Here is a 24566-nt window from a genome sequence, read left to right on the forward strand (position 1 = left end):
AAAAGAAACATGTAACAGGGCCTAGAGAGATGGCTGTTTTTCCAAAGGTCCTGAATTCAATTCCCTGCAACCTCATGGTGGCTTACAACCATCTAATGAGATCTAGCGTCCTCTTCTGGACTGCTGGCTCACTTGGGGGCAGAGTACTATACAAATAAATAAATCTTTTTAAAAATATGTTTTATTAATTTATTCTTATTACATCTCAGTGGTTATCCCATCCTTTGTATCCTCCCATTCCTCCCTCCCTCCCATTTTCCCCTTACTCCCCTCCCCTATGACTATGACTGAGGGGGACCTCCTCCCCCTGTATATGTTCATAGGGTATCAAGTCTCTTCTTGGTAGCCTGCTATCCTTCCTCTGAGTGCCACCAGGCCTCCCCACCCAGGGGACATGGCCAAATATGGGGCACCAGAGTTCATGTGAAAGTCAGACCCCGCTCTCCACTCAAAACTACACAACACTTCACGAATTTGCGTGTCATCCTTGCGCAGGGGCCACGCTAATCTTCTCTGTATCGTTCCAATTTTAGTATATGTGCTGCCGAAGTGAGCACAGTGCTGCCCAAGCAAGCACAATAAATCTTTAAAAAAGAAAGGAAAAAGAAATGTAACAACAAGAGCAACCATGATTACATTGTTTCTCTCCCTCTGTTGCCTTGCATTCTCTTTTCCATTTTCCCCCATTGCTTTTGTGACTCAGGTTGTGTTAAGAATTAGAGGAAAGCTGAAACTAGGTATGTAGTGAGCAGATGGTAGACATTCCAGCTCTTTGATTGGACGTTCTGACAACAGGGAACAACAGTGTCACTGTGACTGATGCAGTACCATCTTATTTTCCAGAAAACATTTGTCCTTGATGCAAGTAGCTTAGAGGTTAGAGTGACGGATCGGCAGGCAGGATCTGTGGTAGCTATTATTAGAATTGTCACAGTTTTATCACTCAGGGGTTAGCTTGAAGTAGCAAGGTTTATTGGAGAGGGGATGTGACTGGAACTGGTCTATTGATGAATGAGAGATGCTGCATGCCAGGACAGTGCATCAGCCATGACAAGGGCCAGACCATTTTGAATGAGCCACTGCATCCTTGAACATCATGGTAGCATGGCTGAAGCATCTGCAGAGGAATAGCAGAAGAACCCTGCTGGACCAGTCTCTACAGCTTCCTATAGCAGATATAGAAACCTTTCAAGAGATGTTTAAGCAAAGCTGGAAAAAGAGGTTGTTTGCTTGGTTTTTTTTTTGGTTTTGGTGTTTCGAGACAGGGTTTTTCTCTGTGTAGCCTTGCCTGTCCTGGACTCGCTTTGTAGACCAGGCTGGCCTCAAACTCACAGCGATCCACCTGCCTCTGCCTCCCCAGAGCTGAGGTTAAAGGCATGTGCCACCACACCCCACTGGAAGAAGAGGTTGAAGCTAAGTTCTCCATTTATGCTTCTGGGTCAGTACACCAACTCCAAAGTTCTCACTTTGTACATGTGCATGAAGAGAGGTCAGAAGACAACTGGCAGGAGCCAGTTCTCTCTTACCGTACAGGCCCTAGGAATCAAGCTCGGGTTGTTAGGCAGCAAATGCCTTTAACTAATGAGCTGACTGCTGGCATTCCCACTTCAGATATCACAACCTGTGCTGAACCAAAGCATTTAGAAAAAGAATTTAAAAAGCTCTTCATTCACTCTAACTCCCAGTGCCTTAGATCTAAATGGATTTGTGAGCCAAGGATAAAAGGCAAGGTTTCAGTAAAATATGTTTAGACGCTAACTCCAAAAAAGAACTGTGATCACCTTCTGAGCAACAACAACAACAACCAAAAGAAATGAAATGAGATGTACATGATATAACAAAACACATTGGGTCAGCCTTGATTTACCCCCAGCAAACACAGACCCAAGACTCACCCATGCCATTCAGTTTCTTGAACAGAGCTGCTCAGTCCTAACTCATAGCCCTGGATCCTACTCCCATAATCAGAAGTTACTGAAGCACTTTGGCCCAGGACTTTCAATGTCTAGAATTGAGGCCCACATTCAGTTGATAATTCTACTCTAGCCTTCCTCATCAATAGAGAGGCCCTACTACCTCAGTCTCTGCAAGGATGCCTGCAGTGGGCTCAGAGTAACTCATTTCTCCAAGTATTCATCCACTCAAGAAATATATCAGTCCCTTTTAAAAATTAAGACTTATTTGCTTATTAAAAGCACGAAATGCATATTTATTACTTCTCAAATTTTGTGCAGAACTAAATGAGGTAAGAAAGTACATGGCTTTTGTCTAATGAGAGTTGGACAAGCAACCCACAACTAGTCTAATTATAGCCTTGGTAAGTGCTGAGGAAGAAAGAACAGGAAGCTGTAGGTCCTCTGTACCCTAGATTGAGGAGGGCCTGATAGTTCAAGGTGAATGTTCCCGCCACAAAGCCCCAGTCTGCCTGGATACCTCCAGAATGTCCAACCTCAAATTCCTCCCTTGCCTGAGGAAGTCTTACTAAATTTCCATCTAGAACAGAAACTGAGCTGTTTTCCCCCAAACGCTTGCCTGTGTTTGTCACATCTCAGCGCAACACCATCAAACCCCAGTGACCACAACAGAATGTAGTTACCACATTTTGACACACAACCTTTTAACAACTGGCCTCAGTATAAGAGAACATGTTTATGGCTTTTCAGAGAAAAACTGTGAAAGCAAAACTAACTGAAATGAGACAGATCTGTCTGAGGCTGGGAGAGCATTCTGAGTCAGCTCAGGACCCAGCCTGGGTAGATTCATCCTTTCTGCCCCACCTTTTTAGAATGGAACATGAAGTAGTATGATAATGCTCCAAAGGTGGGGAAACTGGCCTGGCTTGGCCTGTCTACCAGATTTTTACCTGTGTTGATGTCTAGAGGTCACTGAAGGGCCCACTGCCCTCAGTTGCCTCTGAGTGTGACTGGGTTATGTTGAAACTGAAAGTGTAAGGGTTTATTCTTTTAGACTGAATCAAAATATAACTTCGGCTTCAAAATGACTCTCCCAAAATGCCACAGGTGTGTGGCCTCTGACAGCCCAGCATTTTGCTACCTAAAGTCACCCACTCTGGTTGTTGGTTAACTAGCCCATTAGCCAGGACATGCTAAACATGGAGGATAAGAAAGCAAAGTGGGAAAGAGCCTAAGGTGGGACGGTGTCCTGGCTTGGAATGTGGCCTCCTTCATTCTGTTTAGTAGTAATAAATTCCATTCCTTTGAGATTATCACTTATTGAATGATAATCACCAGCCAGGCATCTGTCTAGAATCTGAGAATGAGGTGATAACTAAGAGGACCACAGTCTCAGCCTCTAGGGAGCTTAACACCTCCTAGGGAAAATGTAAATATGTTTGAAATTAGAATACAACATAGCAATTTCACAGATTGAACCTGAGAGGGGCCACCCTGTCCAGATAAAGGGATATCTTATTCAGATATGGGAAAAGAAGCTAAGGCCTAACCCAGAAGGCAAGACAGGATGTAGTCATTGAATTCTCTCTCTCTCTCTCTCTCTCTCTCTCTCTCTCTCTCTCTCTCTCTCTCTCTCTCTCTCTCTCTTCTTTTCCCGGCCCGTGTGTGTGTGTGTGTGTGTGTGTGTGTGTGTGTGTGTGTGTGTGTGTGTGTGTTGTGTGTGTGTGTGTGTGTGTGTGTGTGTGTGTGTTTGAAAATAACATTGTCATTAGCCTGCCCTGAGAAGTTATTTGTTACAAAGCTGTCCTGATTGCTATCTAACCAGTGGCCTAGGACATATGATCAATTTAGAAGGACTCTCTTGTCTTTAAACCACTGTAACAAATGCAACTCCACATTGAATTCACTTTGCAAATTGTAGACAAGGAAGAAAACATTCTTGGATGACTTTTCATTGCTACATGCTTTTATATATTTCCCTATCTTGTAATCAGCATGTATAAAAATAAGTTTAATTAATTGCAGTTTTCTTTTCCTTTTTTTTTTTTGTTTTGGTTTTGGTTTTGGTTTTTCAAGAAATACAGGGTCCCTCTGTGTTAGCCTTAGCTGTCCTGGACTCGATGTGTAGACCAGGCTGGCCTTGAATTTACAGCGCTCTGCCTGCCTCTGCCTCCCAAATGCTGGGATTAAAGGCATGCACCACCATACCTGGCTGCAGTTTTCATTTTTAAAATACATAATTATAAAAGAAAATACTAACATGGTTTTATTTAAAAACTATACACAGGGGAAGGTGGTTCAGCAGGTAAGAGTGCACGATGTACAACATTGAGGACCTAAGTTCACATTTCCAGCCTCCATGTGCAAAAGCCCAGTTTGGCCTCACATGCCTGTAACACCAACAGTATGGGCAGCTGAGGCAGGAGGCTCCCTAGGGCTTGCTGGCAACCAACTGAGCTCCAGGTTCATCGAAAGACCCTGTCTCAAGGCAATAAAGTGGAGAATAACAGAGCAGAAACTTTTTGGCCTCTTTATGCTCACAGGCACATGGCCCTGCACACATACACATTTGCATACACTGTTATCATACATCCTATACACCTTACACATACACACAGACATACTTCCTTACATATTCACACCTGCACACACACACACACACACACACACACACACACACACACACACACACACTAACTGTAGACTGTAGCCTAAGATCAGATATTGTGTAACAGGCACATTTACAAAGCATGAGTGCATGGTTCACAGAGTAAAAATTGCTCTGAGTGTCTCATATACTCTAAATGAGCTGTGATTTCCCTCCATGGGGACATATGGCAATTGAAAGTTCAAGACTGTGGTTTGTTTGTTTGTTTGTTTTTGTCGGTGATCAAATCACCTCAGCATTTCCTTGGAAAACTTGTTTTTTCAAATGTTTATAATCTTGTTAAAGGAATGGAAGAAAAGTTTTATTCTGATTCACAAATATTAGCATCCCACATCACAGCTACAAAGAAAACAAGCTTTCCTTTTTGTTGGTATCTGCTAAAGTGAGGCAGAAAATAGGAGACTTGATGGACCATCCTGTGTAAAATTAAGCAGGAGCCATGGTGTTTCCCCTTGGCTCCTTTGTACGATGCTGTGTGGAGAGCTGGCCTGGTCTTCAAAGTCGCTGTGATTTACACCAGAGAATATATAATGCATGGAACCACTATGTGTCACACCCAGCTAAAGATGACCTCTCCCAGTCAATCAAAGCAGTCAGTTATGTAATCTGTCTCTATACTTACAGACTGTAAGTAGGAAGACAATCCCAAAACATGCTTCCCAAATCCTCATCTAAAATTTCTACATGCATAATAAATGTTCAATAAAGAGAGTCTACTTTTGTTCATTATATTCTCCTCAGAGTAGAAAACTGCATATTCTTCCATAAGATATGAAATTGGTTGGGTCTGATTATCAGTCAAGGAGAAGAAACCATTTAATTTTGCTATTATTTGAAAAATAGGTTATTCTACCTGAAACAACTAAAAATCATAACAATAATAATCCCCATTATTTGTCTATTCACGATAAAAGCCTTGGTCGAAATGTTAGGCAACTGCTTTGTTTTTGTCATAGTCTCTTTTGTTATTTCAAGCATTTGATGAAATAATTGTTCGAAGAAATGTCAAGAACATAATCTTTTGTGGGAAAAAATGGTTCAGGACCACTTTGCTGTGTAGATATGCATGAAGCAAGGGTTTTCAAAAGTTAATTAAAAATAAAACTGCTGCAAGGAATTCAAAATTGTGACAGTTTTCAGTAATATCAAATAGGAGGATTTTCAAGAACAAAAACTATTAGTGCCCCAAACACTCCACAGACAAAACTGCTTCTTGCTTGAGGTAATTACCATCAGCCAGGCCTTCTGTCCTTATTCATCCTGAATAAGCCTGTTCCCATGTAATTTTCTTTGACAAATCTAGGCAGAGTGAGTCACTCCCTTCTGATTGCTAGGTACAGGCTGGAAATATAATATTCTCAGGCCATGGTCTCTGCTTGGCCCAGGAAGTAAAAGAGTAAATCATAGTAACATAGTAACACAGTCCAGCAGAGACACTGTCCTTAAAACAATATGACCATGTAAGAAAATATGTGGTGTCTTCGTGGTTCAATAACCCAGTCTCCATCCTTCTACCAGACAAGTTTATTTGATTCAGATCACCCTCCACAATTCTGCACCTCAGTGCACACGTGTGTGTGTGTGTGTGTGTGTGTGTGTGTGTGTGTGTGTGTGTGTGTGTATGTGTGTGTGTAAGCTTGAGACCAACATTTGTTAGTCTCTGTTGCTCGCCACCTTTTATTGAGACAGGGTCTTTCCTTGAGCCTGTAGCTTACTGTGTGACTAGCTCACATAGAGGCATCTTTCCTCCCCCAGCACTAGAGTCCCATATGCACACCACCATATCCAGTTTCAATGTGGGTCCTGGGGATTCAAACCCAGCTGCTAGAAAGTGAACTAGCTTTTTAACCAGTGGCCGTCTTTCCTGCCCCACTTTTTCAGATTTTAAACATGCTTCTTAAAAATCTATATTATCAGGGGACTAGGTATTTGAGTTCAGTGGCAGAGCACTTGCCCCTAGGTCTGATACTGGGCGCTTTAAAATAAGCCAAATAAACCTCTGTATTCGTTTAATAAATTGTACCACAATAGGAGTAAGCCGTTGGTGAGGTCTTCACTACAGAGGGGCACCTGACCAATGAATGACGAATGACGTAAGCCTTAGCCTGTCAGAAGGCCTGGCAGCTGGTGGTTTGAGCTCCATAGGCGTGTGAATGGGCTGCTGTGCCTGGCATGTGCTTTTTTCATAAGCACTCCACTCCATCTCGGGGCTGTCAAGCAAGACCACTCTGAGTTTTTGCCTGCAGTCTGGCTTTGTGCTGATTCATTCTCTGCCTCTCGCCTGGCTCCACTGGCTGAGTTTGTGTGGATTAGAGCCTCTCTGTGGGCATGGGGCTGAAGGGCTCTCGCACTAAGTGTATTTGACTGTATGGAAACGAGAACCCTGACCTTGGGCGCATTAACACTCTTCTAAACAGCTAAGCTATTCAGCGGCTGGCACATCCCAATGATAACCTAAAATCATGTCAAGCACAAAAGGCCATTCTTCCCTGTGTTAGGCTGGTAACATGGAGTTCATACTCCTAACATCACAGGTGCCCCACTTTTCCCTTTTATGCCTCAAGCAAACACAGAAGTTGGAGATGTGACTTTTACTCTACAAACAAGCATTTATGAAAGATGTCACAATATTTGATTTCATCCCAAAGGCAAAATATATTTGAGTACATGTCCTTAGTCTTCCTGGACCTTACAGTGGCATGCAAGTACGGCCACCACGGCCCCCCAGCCTACACCCCCACCTGGGGGCTTACCCAGAGCATACCACTTAGACTGAGTCCTCTTGTCTTCACAGCAAGCCCTCCACACCAGCCTGTCATTTGAGCTGTAAGGTCAGGCAGCTCTGCTTACTCCTGCCAGCCTTGGCACAGACTTCTTTGCTGGGGCAAAGAGCCCCAGAGTATGACATCGGCCTCTCCGAGCACACTGTGTTCACTCATCCCCAGGTTCCCTGGAGGTTGCAAGGAGACTGGGGTAGGTCTCCACGACTTGAAGGACAGGCTAGAAACGACCATTCATTCCAAGCCTCAATGAGTCTTCTCCCTTCTGCCTGCTCCTGCTATGCTTCTAAGCACAGCCTGGGGGTAGGGCTTTTGAAGAGGAAAAGGAGCACATGGTAGAGGGAAAGGCAAGAAAATATAAATTGGTGTGCATAAAAATATGCATGCCCCTGACAATACCAAAAGTATCAGGCAAGGTTTGCAGCTTTTACTGACCAACAATGAGAATTCAGGCAGGTTCCTATATGCACTTCCTAGAGCTTTGTCTCGTCTATAAAATGCAAATAAGCTGCAGTCCAAGTGCTTTCCAATTCTATTTTAAGAACTAAAGTGACTAACAATAACCATGTACCTTTTCCACAATTTCTTTTCCATTTCTTGACTCATCTACTTAGGCTATAATCTTTAACAGTATAACAGTATTTTATGATGAGCAAAAAATAAGCTGCATAATGTCCCTTTATTTGTTTGTTTTTTTCATGTTTTCAGTGCACGCATGCATGCATGTGTGTGGGTGCGCACACACCCACACACCCACACCCACACCCTCACACATACACACACACACACATACACACACACACACACACACACACACACACACACACACACCACATACACACACATTCTTGCATAAGCATATCCTCTTGTGGAGCCAGTGGTCAAAGTCCAGTGTCTTCCTTTATTGATTGCCACCTTAGTTTTGGAGGCAGAATCCCACTAGAACTGAAGCTTACTACTCACTTTTGGACAGTCAGGCTGAGCAGCAAATGGAATGATCTTTCTGACTCTTCCTCTCCAGCCCTGGGAGTGCACACCACCACAGCCAGGCCTCACATGGGTATTAGGAATCAAACTGAGGTCTTCATGCTTACAAGGCAAGCACAGCACACACTGGCTGAGGCGCCTCCCCGTCCGTATTGTGCTTTTCAAATGGCACTCCAGCACTTTTATCTTGATATATCTCTTCTATGCCCAAATATTGTATTACCCACCACATAGTCTCATATCCTATTAACTATTTCATAGCTTCCTATTGTCCCTCAGGCCCAAACCCAAACTTTGCCATTACCTATGGTGGTCTGAAAGAAAAGAGGCCCCATACATTCATAAGAAGTGGCACTATCAAGAGGTATGGCCTTAGCTGGGCATGGTGGCGCACACCTTTAATCTGAGTACTCAGAAGGCAAAAGCAGGTGGACCTTTGTGAGTTCAAGGCTGGCTTAGCCTACAAAACAAGTCCAGAACAGCCAGGGCTAAAACAAAAAACCCTGTCTCAAAACAGGAAAAGAGATGGGGGCGGGGCGGGTATGGCCTTGTCAAAGTAGGTATAGCCTTATTGGAGGAAGTGTGTCACTGTGGGGGCAGCTTTTCACATCTCAGATGCTGAACCCAGGCCCAGTGTGGCTCACATTCTCCTCCTGTTGCCTGGTGATCAAGATGTAGAGCTCTCAGCTTCCTCTCCAGCACCATGTCTGTGTGCATGCTGCCATGCTTCCCAGTGTGACGACAATGGATCAATCCTTTAAATTGTAAGATAGAGCCAATTAAATGTTTTCCTTTGTAAGGATTGCTGTAGTCATGGTGTCTCTTCACAGAAATAATACTCTAACACATGACCCTGAGTTGGTAACTCTGGAAGTTACTAACCTAAGCATTGCTATCTAGTATTGACTCTATGTCTTTCTCCTGATTCAGTTTTCTACATCTCTAAAAAAACAAAACAGTCTTAAAGATGCTCATTTGCTGCAAGATCAAGATAGACTATGTCAGGAGTAGCCTGACAGAAGAAAGATCTCCTGTTCCTCTGCCTTTGGCTCCTCTTTAGTGTTTGCTGTGAAAGAAAGCTCTTCACGTAGGCAAGGCTGGCCTAAAACTCTACATAGTCAAGAATTACCTTGAACTTCTGACTCTCTTGTCTCCACCTCCCCAGGGCTAGGATTAGACTCATGCACCACCATCCCCAGTTTCTGCAGTACTGGTTGTGGAACCCAGGCCTCCTGCACACTAGGCAAGTGCTCTACCAACTGAGCCACCCTAACCCCTGCTTTTGTCTTTTAATAATATAAATGTACAAATCTGAGTTCTTGAGAACTCTAAATGCAAATCTAATGCTGCATAAATTGTTGAACGTTATTTTATGTGAATAAGTTATTTCCTATGTTTTTTCATCTTCTTGACACAAGTTCCAAACCACTGACTGGAGAAATACGTAATACTGAGAGTAAGAATTTATTGGTACTAAGAGTTTCAACTTCAGCCAAGCTTTGACTAATACAAAAAGACTCATATTAATAACAGTTTTGTTTTGTTTTTTAGTTCGACTGAGTTCAGGAGCTATATGAGGTATCAAAGAATTTCACAAACTGCCGCTTTCACAAACTGCTCTTATAAAAGTTAATTTTTATATTAAATTATATATTTATATTTTTAATATGTTAAAATGTTAATTTTAAATTTAAAAGGTTAAAAATGTAATTTTAGCCAGCCTGGTCTACAAAGTGAGTCCAGGACAACCAAGGCTACACAGAGAAACCCTGTCTCGAAAAACCAAAAAAAACAAAAACAAAAAAAAAAAATGTAATTTTAGAAACTTGGAAAGGAACAACACATTACAATTTACTCATTTTATTACAATAAATGCTAAGACATAATTAGGGGTACATGACCACAGGATAGATATTATGGCTTATTACAAAACAGTGGTCTTTAGGATTAAAATCTTTAGGTTTTTGTTTTAGGTCAATGTGAATTTTTTTGGAGAAAAGAAAGGGCTGCACAGAGTGGCTGTGGTAAGGAATGGCAGGAGTAACATAGGTCGACTCTCCTAGGGTTTGGGAAGGGGCTTCCATAAGGACCTTGCTTGCTGCATCACAAGGATCTGAGTTGGATCCACAGAGTGCCTGTAAAAATGCCAGGCTTAGTGGCAATTGTTTGTAACCCCTACACTGAGGAGGTAGAGACAGGAAGTGCCCTGTGGCTGTGTGGCCAGGCCGTCTAGCTAATTAATAAGTTTCAGGCCAATGAGAAACTTCTTCCAAACATGTGTTCCTGCAGATGACACTTGACACTGTCCTCTGTCCACAAACTACAAACATGCATGTACATGAACACACAAATGAGCATAGAAGGCACTCATTTAGGCTGAATGATTGTTTCCATTATGGATTTACTTATGTTTGATATTCTTTAAAATTAAAGTGAACAGTCATTTGTCACTTGCACAGTCCTTTCTAGGAAGATTTTCCAGAGTCTATCATTCTATTGAGCCCTCTCACCAGTACAAGTCTGTGTCTATCTGCCTCTCAGTACTATGGCTAATCTTTGTTCTAGTTTCATCCTATTGCTGTGATAAAACACTCTGGCCAAAGGTAATTCTAGTGAGGAAAGGCATTATTTAACTTACACTTGAGGTCACAGTCCATTCTTGAGGGAAGCCAGGAACTCAAGCATGGGCTAAGAAGCAGACACTTTGGAGGGATGCTGCTTGTTGTTCTTTGTGTTCTCTGGCTCACTCTCTTTCAGGCTTATACTTCTTAACTTTCTCATATAGCTCAGGACCACTTGTCCAGAAAATGGTACTGCCCACATCCTACATCAATTAAAACAATCAAGACAATCCCTCACAAAAATATCCAGAAGCCAACCTGATCTAGGCCACTCCGCAGTTCAGGTTTTCCTGTCAGATGACTATAAGGTGTGTTAAGAAGACAATATAAACAAATTAGGACAATTTTTAATTTCAATTTGACTGGATTCAGAGTGGTGTAGGAGATATACTCCAGGTTATGTATGTGAGGTTACTTTCTGAGGAGGGAAAAACAGCTCCATTTAATAGGCTACGGCCCTTAGGGACTTAATAAAAGGAAAACCAGAGAAAGTCATCTGAACCGCAACATTCATTGCTGAGTCCTAACTGTGGACACTGTGCGGCCAGCCTCTTGCTCTCCTGCCTTTAAGCCTTTCCACCATGATGGATTGTCTCCTCCATGAGCCAAGATCAACCTTTCCCCTCAAGTTGCTTCTTTTCAGGTAACTTCATTACAGACAGTAAAGCCTATTATCTATACTGGAGGACCTGGAGGCCAAGTCCAAAGGGAGAAAAAATTTCCTATCTTCTCTCTATACTCAGGATACTTAGTGACACTGCTTTTCTGCAGCCATGGGTCACAGGAGTGTATTTCTCCTCTCATGGTCCATGATTCATTAATCATCAAGTTGCATGGAGCCTCTGAGACATCCTTCAGATTTACATGGTCTACTATAGTCCCAGTTAGTCTCAATAACTCTGAACAGACTTCTAACTCTAGACAAAATAAAGTAATAATAACTGAACACACCCTTCGTCCTGGGGGGGGGGGGAATCAAACAAATGGGCTAGAGAAATTGCTCATGTGGTGTAGGCGTTTCCAGCCTGACAGTTGGTGGAAGGAAGCCCTGCCTCCCACAGGCTGTCCTCTGACCTCCACATGCTCCTGTGGCACGCATACATGAGCTTCCTTTCTACTCAATCCATACACAAAATAACTTTGAAAATATTGTTATTAAGAATTGGCCCATCGAGCCAGGCATGGTGGCACATGCCTTTAATCCCAGCACTTGGGAAGCAGAGACAGGTAGATTGCTGTGAGTTCAAGGCCAGCCTGGTCTACAAAGTGAGTTCAGGACAGCCAAGGCTACACAGAGAATTGGGGCATCTAGGGCAAATGATCAGAAAGCAAAGAGGTGGGCTCTAAGGGTCTCCTGGAGGACAGGCCTGCCACTCAGCTAAGAGGTTACTGCCTCAGGCAAGTGAGAAAGTTAGCTGAAGCCAGTAAAAACCAAAGACATCAAAACAAGGAAAATGAATCTGTCTTTATTAAAAGATCATCTATGGGCCAGGTATGGTGGCACATGCCTTTAATCCCAGCAATCAGGAGGCAAAGGCAAGCAGATCTCTGTGAGTTCGAGGCTAGCCTGGTCTACAAAGTGAGTCCAGGACAGCCAAGGCTACACAGAGAAACCCTGTCTCAAAAAACAAACAAACAAACAAAAAAGAGACCATCTATGTAGAAAACAGAAAGGTACAAGCAATCATAAATGAGTTTGAGAAGATTGCAGGATATAAAATCAATATGCAAAATCCAATAATGTCTCCAGCAACAAAACCAGAAACTGAAATAATCTTGGAAAGAAAATAACTGACAGTGAAAGAAGCATAAATCCAGAAAAGGTGCATCATGCCTCCTCACACAGGGACTACAGAATGTGGCTGGGAGGAAGGAAAGAATGCTGGATTAAGGAGAAATACTCATGCCCATGGATCAGAGAAATTTGAAGAAGAACTCAATAGCAAGAAAACAACTAAAATAAATTTTAAAAAAAAAAAAACTGAAATGTGTCTACCGGCTGAGACTATGGCTCAGGTTTTTAAAAGGCTTTTGCTCAATTAGCAAGAGGACCACCATTGAGATGCTCAGACCCCATGTAAATGTTGGGTGGCTATGGGATACACAAGACCCTGTGTAGGGCTTGAGGGGAAAGTTTGAGAATAATAATGTGTGTATCTCAGCAAGCCTAACCATTAATCTACATTTTCCCATAGATAGAGGTGCATGTGGAGCATCTAGCTGGCTTTCCTTAGTATGCACTGGCTGCTTTTGTGTTCTGGAAGAGTCAAGGCAACCCGAGAGTTGTGCACTGCACCAACACATGCAGCCAGACAACCCAAGAGTTGTGCACTGTGCCCACACATGCAGCCAGACAACCAAGAGTTGTGCACTGTGCCCACACATGCAGACAACCCGAGAATTGTGCACTGCATTCACACATGGAGCCAAATCAACTGGGGGCTCACTGTAACTCTCCAGACAGGTGTCTTTCCTGCTGGTTTTTCTTTTCATGCTAATAGTGGAGGAAACCGTGTAGTAAATTGTATGTGGGTTCCTAACTTCTAATGTGTTCCAGTCTAAGGCTGCATTTTCAATCTCTGCATCCAACTTAAAAATGATTATATACATAAGGGTTAAAGAAAGCTCATCTATACCAGTTATATTTCTGAGGAGTAGGATAAATTTGTTTCTAAATAACAAGAATTCTAAAAACAGTCAATATTTATTGCAGAACTTGGCTACAAATTTCAGAGTATGGTTCCCGAGAGTAACTTAGAAATGTAAGTGCTGTTTCATAGTGAACTGAAAAGACTATTTTATTAACACAGGTACGACTTGGGACATTGCAGGACCAAGCCTTAGAATATTTGATCTTCTATTGTTTGAGTGTACATTTAGTCTCAGACTGTGGCAGCATTCCACCTCAAACTGATATATACAGATGTGATGATTGAAAGCCACAGTTCCCTAACAAGCATCATGTCATAGACTTATGATTGAAGTAAGCTAAGTGAATATAAAAGAATGAACACAGGCTGCCCTGTTTCCTGGTTTGAGTAGTGGAAGCCACTAAGATGAACAAATATGGGATGGGAAGATGGGAAAGATAGAAAAATTGTGGTTAATTTACCCGTATGGCCTAATAATGTTATTGTTAGGCCTATAATTATTATTACAACAGTATTTTCGAACCCACTAGCAGTCAATCAGGACACAGACACCTGTAATATTTTAAAATAGCCTTAGTTAGCCTGGGGCAGGGCAGATATTAATCTCCTAAACTACTTCCCATAGTGGGGCAGGTATGGAATACCTGTCCCAATCCTATGCCATCTGGTTCTAATAATTTCTATCAAGGTACCTCCCATCCATAACCCCATATACTTACTAATGTTCTTCATCTGGGCCAAATCTTCATCCACACAGGCCATGTGCTTCTCTTCCACCTAAGCCAGGGCAGCCTTCCTTCTTCCTCTCTTGTGGCCAGTTACATAGCCTCACATCTCTTGGCTCTTTGTCTTTCTTCCTGAATTTTTTAAAAAAGAGTATGGAGAAGTATGACTATTACTAAGCCCATTGCAAACAAATTCATAACCATCAAAACAAAGCCAAAAAAAGATCCAGGAGCCTTCTGCCATGGCGCCTTGGAAAGGGACCATAGCAGCTTTTATTTTTCTTTATTTTATTTTTAGGAGGTTAACTCCATTTCCCAGGCCAGTTTAGAAGACTGCCAGCCTCCTAGTTCTACCTCCCCAACTGGCCATGTGTCTGTAGCCATCTCTGCTTTGTAAGAGTTGAGCCCTCAGGCAGTTAAGAGCAGCATCTGTGAGATGTTCTGGGCCACCGGCGCTTTCAGGGAGCTGTTCACCCCCTCCCCCACCAGACTATGATAAAATATGATTTTTAAGGGTGTGAATACCTGAATTTAGTTGGGCCCCAATTTGTTGGCTCCAATTCCTTAACAATTCTACCTTATTAGGGATTCATTAAAGGCATGAACCTCCCTTACAACCCAACTACCCTAAATAGGAGGAAAAAGAGATTAAGGGGAACAAGAATGAAACCTTCTGGGTACCAGTTCCGTGGGGCACTGCCCCTGGTGTTTTCCTCAGGTGTCCAGCAGGTCATCTATCCGTTGAAGAAGCCACATCATCTGTGGACTGAATTTGGAGGTATCTACTGAGACCGATGCCACAAATCATGAAACTCCAGACTCCGTGGGCAGGAACTTCGGATCTCCCTCTCTCATTCTCCAATCTTCCTCTCTGGTTTCCCAATCTTCCTCTCCCAAGTCAGTGGTCATTTTTACAATACAATACCCCAGCCACAATCTCTGGCCCCTGTCTTCTGTCTTGGGCTAATACTTCCTCCCTCTGAGTCTACACTAAGATGTTTATCAGTTTGTAGAAATAAAGCCTCAGTGGGGTCAAGCATTCCAAGACGGTTTTCACCTTAGGCCCAGACTAAGGTAAGACTACATTCTCTTCACAAAAAAACAAAGCCATACAAGCACTGTGGAGAGTAGCAAACCTGGAGACATGACAGTGGTGAGGACCAGGCTGATGTGAGTGGTCTGTGCTGCCACCTGAGGCCATAGTGGTATCCAGGCCAATATTGCCACAAAGGGCCATGTCTGGGTCTGTAGTTCTACTGTAGCCAGGTCTGTGTTGCTATCTGTGGTCCATGTTCCCACTGAGGCCATGCAGATATCTGTAGTCTATGCTGCAGCCTGAAGCCATGCAGTGATAATGATGATTGAAGACGCACAGTTGAGAAAGAGGGACATGGAAGGCTTCTGTGACAACCCCTACTCCCACCCCACACCCCCCAAAAAGAAGCAGTGTAAACAGGAAATCTTTGAAGAGAACCCCAACATTGTATAAACCAGGCATAGTGGTACAAACAAATATAATCATAGTACTTAGGTGGAGCAGATACTCGGTGAACCTCAGATACATAAGGAGTTCAAGGCCACCCTGGGCTACATGAGATGAGGAGAAAACCTACAGAGGAAGGAAGGAAGGAAATAGAAATGGAAGGGAGGGGAGAAAAGGAAATAGATGGGAAGGGAAGGAAAAAAGGATGGAAGGGAGGTAAGGAAGAGAACCATATGCAATGGTTCTCTTACAACTCTTTAACTAAGCATTACTTCTACACAGACCAAGGATACCCTGGAAGCATGAGTGATGAAGGATGCAAAATCATGGATGTCAACAAACTTATTTTACATCCCAGCATCTATGAAGCTATGAAATGCAGCCTCATGTAATGAGTGCTGTATAAAATATGCACATTTGAAAGAGAATGTAAGAAAATAGTAATGCTGTAGAATGAAGAGATAAAATTTTACTTTTCAGTCTTGTCTGAGTACTCCAGGTTGAACTGTACAATAAACAAGGCCCTTGCTTAGCCTTTTGGTCAGATTTTCACACCTCTCTTTCAAGAACATAGTTTTTATACTCTTGAAACATATTTTTGAAATATATCTACACTTAGAAAAAAACCTTTATCCAAGTAAAAACAATCACTTGAAATTCAGAAAGAATGGTAAAAGTATTCAAACATGATACTGTCAGGCACCCCTCAGTGGAAGGCTGCTGGTGCGGTGTACCAATGGGGATGGCATGGAACCCCCGACATTTAGTTAACTGTCTTTGGCTGCCTAAATATTTAAACCTGGCAATCCCAGCAGAGATGACCTAAGAACATCTGTCAGAGTAGACACACTCCCTCTCTTCGACACTGTGCTACATACAGGTGCCTCCAATTAGTTCATTTGTTCATTTGATTTGCTGCTTTGAGTCATAACGACAAAGGGTCTCACGTTGTAGCCCAGGCTGGCCTATGAACTTGCCATCTTCCAAGTCAGCCTCCTAGGACTGAGACAGCAGGCTAGCACCACAACATCCTGCTCAACCCCTTTCCTTTATCTCACTTGAGTCTTGGACAGCTCTAAGAGGAATTCATGGCAGATGCTCTGATCGCATCCACAGCTCTGGAAAATAAAGTCAAGAACCTCGTGACTTTCCTAATTGCAGTAGTGGATAGTGACCGCTAGGCCTGGAGGTTAAGGACCTTCCATAGCCCAGGTGTCTTTCCCTTACAAAACATAGTCTGCTTGGATTATAATGAGATAGCACTTGTTAACTGAAAAAGAAAAAATGTCAGTAGACATAATGAGTCTGTTTCTTTAGTTACCTCTCTTATCATTCCAAGTCCAGGCTAACAACTCCGAAAAGATAAAAGGAGATGAAATAAAGAATTTTCTCAACGCATAACAGTGGAACAGAATATAGATTTAAGAATGTTCTTAGGCATCGATTCACTAAACATAATGGTACAAGGAGAGAACTGATGCTAATGCCCTATTAAAAAAAAAAAGCTGACCATTGGGGAAAAAGATTCCAACAAAAGTAAACTGGCTTCATCCGGCTTTAATCATACACTCAGGGCCCCAAAGCCGTACATAGAAGCTTCAGGAAGTAAAAAATAGGAAAAAAATTCTGAAACTTCAGCCCCTGCTCAGAAATCACATGCAATCAAGAGGACTTGATATTTACTCTGTGCCCAGAGAAAAGAAGAGGGGGCAGGCAGGCTGAAAAGGAGAGAGGAAGGGAAGGTTGAAGGAAGTGACAAATTGAGGGAGGCTATAAAGGGGAAAGGAGGAAGAGAAGAAAAAGGAGAAAGTGGGAAGTGAGGAGTAGAGGTTTTGGAGAGGAAAGAATAGTGAGGGGGAGGGAAGGGAAGAAAGAGAAAGAGGAAAGAAGGAAGGGATGGGAAGATGAAAAGAGGAAGAAAGAGGTCTGGAAGAAAAAAAATCAACCAGAAGCCCAGAGGGAATAATCTGAGCTTGTTTGATATAGCATAAATCAGTGAGCATGGACCCTTTAATCCCAGCACCCGGGAGGCAGAGGCAGGTGGATTGCTGTGAGTTCGAGGCCAGCCTGATCTATAAAGCAAGTCCAGGACAGCCAAGGCTACACAGAGAAACCCTGTCTCAAAAAACCATAATAATAATAATCATCATCATAATAATCATAATCATAATAACAACAACGACAACAACAACAACTTTTATTTATTTATGTTGCATCTATATGAAGATCAGAGGACAATTTGTGGGAGTCAGTTCTTGCCTTCCACCATATACCTATATTCTCTATGACAAAATACACACAAACACAACATCACACACACTATTAGTTCTATTTCTCTGGAAAATGCTGATTCATGGACCTAAGAGCTTTGAAAAAGGGGCGGGGGTGGGGAGGAAGATGATAAAGAAAAACAATCAAACTGACTTCATGGGTCTCCAAGTAACTAGCATACAACCGTGGAACCCTGGGGTAACATCCACAAAACTTTAATGAAAAGAAACTGTGACTTGGGAGCATTTAGTCAGGACATCATTCTGGTATGGTGACAGGCACAGATCTTTTCAAAATAAAGGAACCAGAGGATAGGGGCAATGTGACCTTCTGGGAAACCTAAGCAGATAAGAGAGAAAACATAGTGAAGATGACAGAAGAAGCCGCGCCAAGGCTGATAGGAAGCTTGTGAATTCAAGGAAATTGCACTAACATGGTAGAAATTACAATGGCTGCAGGTTAGCACTATAAATACGGGCAATTTGAAGAGAATAATTGTGTAGCTCATTCGATGGAGTGTTTGCTTAGTTCATGGCAGGCACAAAGCTCTGAGCTCTATCTCCAACATTGCATAAACCAGGAATGGTAGTCCTCACCTATGATCCCAGATTCGGAAGGCAATGGCAGGAGGATAAGAAGTTCAATGTCATTCTCAACTACATAGAGAGTTTGAGGCACGTCAGAGAGAGATTCCTGAAACCCTGATTCAAGAAAGAAGTGGGGAGGAAGTGCTGTATTTTCTATCTCAAATGCCCCACAGTGTTCTTTCTGCTAAGGCTGGACTCCCTTCTTGTGCCTACTAGGAAGGGATAGAACCTTTGAAAGGTGGGGGACCTCAGGGAAAATCTTCAGGTCCTGAAGGCAGGCCCTGGCAATGAGTGTGGAGTTGCAGCCCCTTCCTCTTTCTGCTTTTGTTTCTGGCTCTAGGGGGAGGGGGGGGGGCCCGGGGTACTCTCCTAAATGCCTAAAGCAATGGGGCAGCCTGATCATGGGATGCAACCTCCAAAACTACCAGATCCCAGACATTTGTCCCAGCAAGTTGAATCTAACACAAGAACACAACAGCAAACAAGAGGGGAGGGGTCAGGGAACATGCCAGTGTCCTCATTCTATATCACCTAAACCTGAAGAAAATACCTCTCAGTGTTTGTCACAGCCTTTTATACAGCATTGGAGGGCTACTGGAGGGAGTACTTCTAAAGAAGAAACTGCCTTACATCTTCATGTTTACTTGTATAAATGTATACGTATGGTGAGATATTTTGACAAATACAGACAGCTGCTAATGATCAAGTCAGTATAAGTAGTGTATCCCTGAGTCAAAGACAAAAAGAACTTTTGAAGCTCAGTTCTGTTAGTTGCATTTCATTTGATTTTTTTCTTCTTTAAATTCAATGGTTTTGTTGTTGTTTTTGTTATCTCGGTATTTTTTCCTCCTTTTGAGACAAAGTCTCATGAAGGCCTATGTAGCTAAAGATGGCCTTGAACTTCTGATCTTCCTTCCTCCATCTTCAGAGTGCTGGTATTACATGCGTGTACTTCCATATGTGGTATATGTGGTGCAAAAGATAAAACCTAGGACTTTGTTCATGCCCGGCAAGTAGTCTACCAACAGCGACATGACATTTATATTATGATGACATTTTTTTATATATTCCATCTAGTTAAATGTCTACCTGGAAAGATAGATGCAAGTCTATTCAGCATTAACTACAGAAATTTCTGGTGGTGCCATTCTAAATAAATAATAAATCAGCCCGGTGTGGTGGCACACGCCTTTAATCCCAGCACTCAGGAGGCAGAGGCAGGCGGATCGCTGTGAGTTTGAGGCCAGCCTGGTCTACAAAGTGAGTCCAGGACAGCCAAGGCTAACACAGAGAGACCCTGTCTCGAAAAACAATAAATAATAATAATAATAATAATAATAATAATAATAATAATAATAATAAATCAAACTTATTTATTCATTATTACTTGAATAAAGAGTTTGAGTTAATTTTTAAAACATCAGAGCAGGGCTGGCAAGATGATTTATTAGATAACAGGTCATCCTGATATGGAGGACCCACATAGTGGAAGAAAACAAATACTGCTATAAGATGTCCCCTGACCTTTCCTCAGGTGTTACAGCCAACAGGAGCCCACACACATACACGAAACAAGTAAATGTGAAGCAAAATAAAATACTTTCATAGTTTTTAATGTCAGTAACAGCTTTCTTTTTGTTTCCTCTTTATTAACCTTTTTTACTTATTCTATTTTTTTTTATTTTATTAATTTATTCCGAGTACAACTCAATTGTCTTTTTACTTATTCTATAAAAGAGTAAGTTTCATTAAGTAGTTTCTTCTTTAAAACACACTAGAAGAAGTGCATCTGAAGGATCTCAGCAGCAGTGGAAATGGAACACATGCTCTTTACTTGTTTGGCTAAAATAAATTTCAATTTCTAAAAATATCAAGTTCTTCCCCAGCTAGCTTCTTGCCATTTAAAATTTGACACACTGCTTACCAAAGATGACTCAAAATTCAGTTATTCTTATTCCCTGCACTCTCAATTTCCATAAGAATCTGCAGAATCTTTTCAAGGAAGAAAAGTGAGCCCTTGGCCCACTACCGCTTTCTATCAGTAAAACGATAATGGTTGCATTTTACCTTCACAGCAAACCAGGAAAATGACTGACGGCACACACTGCTCTCCAGAAGGCAGAATTCCTAAGTCAGAGCAGTAGTAGCAGGTACTCCTTAGTGTGCATAACCACTCTCAGGGGCTGGGGAGATGGCTCAGTGAGTAAGAGGTCTTGCTCTGAAAGCATGAAAACCTAAGTTTGAGTCTACAAAATGCAAGTAAAAAGCTGGGCCTGGCTGCTCCCGCCTATAAGCTGGGAGTCGGGTGTGGGCAGAGACGGCAGATTCTGAGAGTTCACTGGCAGCCAAATCATCTAAATGGTAAGCTTCTGGCTCAGTGATAGACACTAACTATATCAAGTCAACTGAAACCAACAAAGGGACACACCCTAAGCCAGGCTCTGTATAAGTACACCCAAGCACACACACAGAGAGACAGAGAGACAGAGACAGAGAGACAGAAACGGAGACAGAGAGACAAAGACAGAGAGACAGAGACGGAAAGAGAGAGAGAGAGACGGAAACAAAGAGACAGAAAGAGAATAATGATTCTGGCTTTTCGGCTATTCGACGTCAGTGCTTTTTGCTGATTCTCACAGAATAAGACCACTGGATGTTAACATGTTAAGACTTAAACAGGCAACATATGTAAATAAATTAGCACAGATTAAGGCTTCAGGAATCCATAGCTAATAGTATTTTCAAAACAATTACAGACGCTATTCAATTGCAATGAGATCATATCCTGATAAGTCCAACGTAAGATGAAAATATCATTTAAGACCTGTCACCTACTGAACAAACCAGCCAAGCAACCATCCTGGAGAATATAAGGTGTTCACTTGTGATCCCCTGACTGGCAATGAATTGAGCCTGGTGCCATTGCCCACTGTGAGTCACTATACCAGGAGGAAGTCCGACAACCTTAAGGTAAAAAAAAAATAAAATAAGATATATCACTAAATCCAATCACCTTAAACTATCAACATAAAATAGTTTCATTAGTTGGACAGTAAAAAACAAACAAACAAACAAACCTTGGAAAATGAATCAAACTGGAAAACATTCTAGCAATCTCTGTAAAGTTTTGGTTTTGGTTTTTATTTTATTGAAAAAAGATGACCTCCAACTACATATCTGAGAACCATGAACACAGGATCACAAGCATGCACTACTATTCCTTGCTTATATGGTACAGAGACTAATCCCAGAGCCTCATCAATGCTAAGCAAGCACTCTTTCTAATGAGCTATATGCCCAGCCCTAACATCTAACTTAATGAGTCTAAGGAGGTAGATGCAGGCCTCTCCAGAGACTTCAAGTGCAGTGTAGGGACCTCTGCACCTTTTTGTCCTACTCACACTAGACACTTGCCAGTTTCAAACAGAAACGAATATCTCAGTTCCTTACCTCAGACTATCAGCATTGAAGCCTGGCTCTGGATTAACTCCTTTGAGCCTTTGTGTTGATCCAGTCGGGTAATAAGGCTATTACCACATTTTTTGAGCCAAAGTTGAAGTAAGTGTTATTAAATGTTGGCCAGGACTATGGACACTGGCCAGGTCCACATGCAGGATTTCCAGAGAATGACCTCAAATTATGTTAGTCTGGTGGTTATAAAGGCAAAACCCATGATGCTATGTACTTCCTGCCTTCGTCCAAATGGGGGCAAGCATATATCCTGCCTATGTACCTCCTACCTATGTGTGATCAAGCACGTTGGGGCAAACAACCTTGTTTTTTAAAAAAAAGAAACCATTTTCATGCCTTGTTATTTTGCATGAACAATAGGCCTCAGCATTGCAGGAATGCTTGGGCAAGTAGAGCCTACAGGATAGAGACATTTTTGTTTTACAGATCTCTTAAGCACAGAGATCTGTAAGTTAAAATATAACTTTATCTCTCACACTTGGAGTATATCATTTACCCAGCTGTAAAGTGCAATGAGTTTGTCTGATTTCACAGAACCATGTCCATGAGATAGTATCCAGCTTTCCCTGGTGAATGAATGACCAGATGAAAGGCCTCTTAACCTCTGCTGAACTTGAGTCTTTGAAGGTAGAGCTGACTGGCCTTACCAGGCTACACAATATTGTCTGGCCAGATCGTGGAGCTGGGCATACTCCTTGTCCTCCTCCCAGGGAGGGGTTTATAGGACACACATAATTTTTCAGAGAAGAACATTTCCTTAAGTAGAACACCTTAGGCTTATCTGCTGTAGAAAAGTAAACACCAGCATTGTAAAGATCTGCAATTGACAAAACACTGGGTATAGAGCCAAGTCCAGTCTCTTACGCTGGCAGAGCTATCCTCAGAGTCATTAGAGGCACAGGGTGTTCTCTAGGGGTTGGGCCTTGTCCCAAGTTAGCACAGAGGCAAATAGTCCTTGCCTTAGGAGTTGGTGTTCCAGGCAAAAAGCAGATCTGTGCTTGCCAGGATGACTGTCTCTACCTCAGTTGGGCTTATTATCTTTTGTCACTTTGAGATGGCGTTGGTGCAGGGGACAGACACATTCTGGACTAAGACAACAAGTGCCCTGCCAAAAATTCTGTGTCAAAATCTGATGGTGAGGGCTGAAAGATGTATGTTAGTTGGTGAAGTGCTTGCCTAATGAGCACAAAGACCTAGGATTAACACTTCATAAAGGAGTTGTGGTGGCACACATCTGCCATTCCAACACTTGGGAGGTAGAAGCAAGACAATATAAAGTGCAAGGTCATTCTAAGCTACATAGAAACTTCAAAGAGGAAGAGACTGAATAATAATGAGCCACTGGTATTTGGGCATTTGACTTTTTTTGTTGGTGGTAGTGGTGGTGTATTTTTAATGCATACAACTACATATAGCAATAGTCTCCACAATTTCAGAACTATTAATGGATCAATCTCTATATTAGGGTTGAGTGTAGAAAGCACTTGCATATTAGTCAACATAACCTCTTACAGATGGGGGTTGGAGAAGTATATTCTAAGGAACTATTATGTGCAGTTATGGAGGCTTGGTAATTCCAAACCTCTTGGGTCAGCAGCATTCTTCAGTAATACTTTTGATTGACTAGATGGGGCCCACCGTACCACAGAAAGTAATCTTGCTGTATTAAGAGTCCACTAGTGGAGCTGGAGAGATGGCTCAGTGGTTAAGAGCACTGGCTACTCTACTAAAGAACCTAAGTTCAAATCCCAGCATCCACATGACAGTTCACAACTGTGTGCAATTCCAGTTCCAGGGGATCTGACACCCTCATGCAGATATACATAGAGGCAGAACACAAATGTTAAAAACAAAAATCCACTGGTTTTTATGTTAATCTCATCTAAAGATGCTATTACTGAAACATCTAAAATAATGTTTGAATATCTAGCACCTTAGGCCAGCCAAATTGAGATACATAATGACTCACGATGGTTTCTAAACACCTGCCATAGTCTCCTTCAGCCTCTAACACCATTAACTGCAAAGGGGGCGGGGGCTTGGGGGGGGAGCGGGGATTTTCTCTTTCCTTTACCCATCTCACTGTTAGTCTAGACTCATTATCAAAACCAGACATGAATGTTGGGCTCTTACTGTGAAAGCAGAGGGTTTGAGAAGATGGGTGCAGAGAAAGTTCCTTCAGCACAGTTGAAATGTGCCCTTGAAGAATAGTATGGGAAATAAAAAGAAATGAGAAAATTCAAAGGACACATGTGAGCATCGCATGTTATTCTGGAGGCCTTCTCTCTCCTACACACTTGCCTGGAAGCCAACAACTCCTCTGTACTTCCTAGAGTTGTAGTTTTTCTTCCCCACATCTTCTCCCCCTCTCCTTTTCTCCAGGGAAAAGGGTTATGACACCTACAGACG

General features: G+C 42.2%; 1 long non-coding RNA gene across 1 annotated transcript; it reads right to left on the minus strand.

Annotated features, from left to right (window-relative positions):
• Positions 1-447: 447 nt before the first annotated feature.
• Positions 448-22233, minus strand: LOC311590131. The gene is made up of 4 exons (XR_014776776.1): positions 22137-22233; positions 21522-21650; positions 14340-14477; positions 448-584 (listed from the first exon to the last, which is right to left on the minus strand). It is a non-coding gene; the product is annotated as an uncharacterized lncRNA (long non-coding RNA).
• Between the last annotated feature and the right edge of the window lie 2333 nt (positions 22234-24566).

This window comes from Acomys minous (assembly GCF_964271855.1).
Source record: "Acomys minous genome assembly, chromosome: 19".
Classification (NCBI taxonomy): Eukaryota; Metazoa; Chordata; class Mammalia; order Rodentia; family Muridae; genus Acomys; species Acomys minous.